The sequence below is a fragment of the Puntigrus tetrazona genome, chromosome 17 (genome assembly GCF_018831695.1).
Source record: "Puntigrus tetrazona isolate hp1 chromosome 17, ASM1883169v1, whole genome shotgun sequence".
Lineage (NCBI taxonomy): Eukaryota > Metazoa > Chordata > Actinopteri > Cypriniformes > Cyprinidae > Puntigrus > Puntigrus tetrazona.
Window position 1 is genome coordinate 12135824 of NC_056715.1, and position 2103 is coordinate 12137926.

Genomic DNA, 2103 nt, shown 5'->3' on the forward strand with positions numbered 1-2103 from the left:
TCTGTGTTCAGCGTGTCAAACATCTGCATTTTATAATGATTTGTTTTCCTATGAAAGGATTCTAGCGTTCACGCATGCGACTAAAAACATTTTATTGTTGAAATGCATTGTTTTCTGCAGCTCCAGATACGAATATAGATAGCAACTGTTAGCTCTTTAGGGTAAACGACAATTATTCTGTAAGAACCAATGAAAGCACTTGTTCACTGGACAGATGGCAACATCGAAATGTGCTCATCTTACAACATTAGCGTAAATGAAAACCAAAAACATCATTATTGCTTCCGAGACGCAGACATCATTTTTCACATGGATCATTAATAATGCAAACAAAAGATTGCAGAAGAATCTAATTTGGCTCACGCGGTGAACTCCATTCAAGCTGTCTGCCGCACTCAGGTATATTAATAACCAAAAACACAAATTCACTAAAACGTACACTTATATTTGTACTCGAGATACGTATCAAATGCCATACAAGACGTCGTACACGGCTGTTGTCAAATCCGTATTTTTCTAAGGTCAGCTGCATGGAAATTTGCCGAGCTTCATATAAGATGCATCTGAAGAACGAATGCTTTCCCGGCCAGAAACCTGTATAAAAGAAATAAATAAAACAGCTAGCGGATTTTTCCATCTGCTCGCTAGTACTTTCCAAAACCGGTCTCCGTGAGGACTGAAGGACCCAGGCAGCAAAATAAATCCACAAGTGGATCGCGCTTTAGCTCTGGGATCGGTTATGCTCGAAGGGCACTGAGGAGTTTGAGTACGTCAAGGAGGAAAATTCATTTCAGAAGTCATGAAATAGACAGCTTCGGAGATAACCACGGAAGAACCAGTTCAGACAAAAAATAGCTGAACATCTACACATCCATACAAAAATGGCATGTTTGTTTCGTCACTTAAAAAGATTGAGGCATTTAGCATCACTTCATTTAAACGGGTGCCGTCGGAATGAGACAGCTGAGAAAAACACTGGTACACACGACTCAGAAACCCCTCAGAAATCAGGATAAAAACCTGCACAGCTCAAGAACTGTTTACGAGCGAGCTCTAATCAAACATGTTGGTAGATTCTGTGAGAGGGCGACAGTGGGTACCGCTTTTTCATTGTTCAGAAGCCTTATTATGGACTTTAAAGTTTTTAGTTTATTTCCCACAAATACACAGCTTTTCATTGCAAAAGTCACGTGTTTATCGTTATGGTTTTTAATCAGCTGTTTGGGCTCTTATTCTTACTAAACCTATTCACTGCAGATCTATTTGTGAGCGAGTGAGGTAATGATAAATTTCTCCAAATCTGTCCCAATGAAGAAACGCGCTCATTTACATCTTAGATGAGCCTGAGGGTTTGTAAGTTTTCATTTTTGGGTAAATTCTTTAAAAAAACATCTCTCTAAAACGGTTATTGTTTAAGGGATGTGATTAGATATTTTTGTGTGGATTCCATTTTATGGGAACATAATTCCATGAATGCATTGCACGTCACTTTGGATAAAAGTCAGATGCATAAAAGGTAAACACCCTAGAACCAAACAATTAAAATTAAAACACATAGTTAATAATGAAAAAAGGGTTTTTTGTGGATAAGCATTAAGAAGGACATAGACGTGGCAGACGTTTCACTGTTAATATATAATAATAATATTGTCTTATTTCTCTCATGAGATTGAGTTATTGCTGTCAGGCGAAAGAGGGTCATGGCAGGTTCAGCATGACACCCTGTGGTAACACTGCACCAGTGCAGCTTGTGTGGTCTTCACTACACACCAAAATGATATTCACTGTCAAAAGAGCTGTACTTTATCATATTTGTCTAACACCATTAGTCATGAGGTCTTTTAATACACAGATTAATTGAACATTGATTTAATGTAGATTAGAGCAACACACAGAGCCTTCAGGAAAAATATGCACACAACTGAGAAAACCTTCATTATGTAATATGGATTTTTTCATGAAGCTTTTTGACACAGATGCCTTAGGACAGCTTTGAGAAGCTGTTAACATCTTACAACCACTTTTAAATACGTGCTTTATGCTTGATTCATATTGACGTCAATACATCAGAAGTCAAGGAACCAAACAAACGAGACCAAGAAC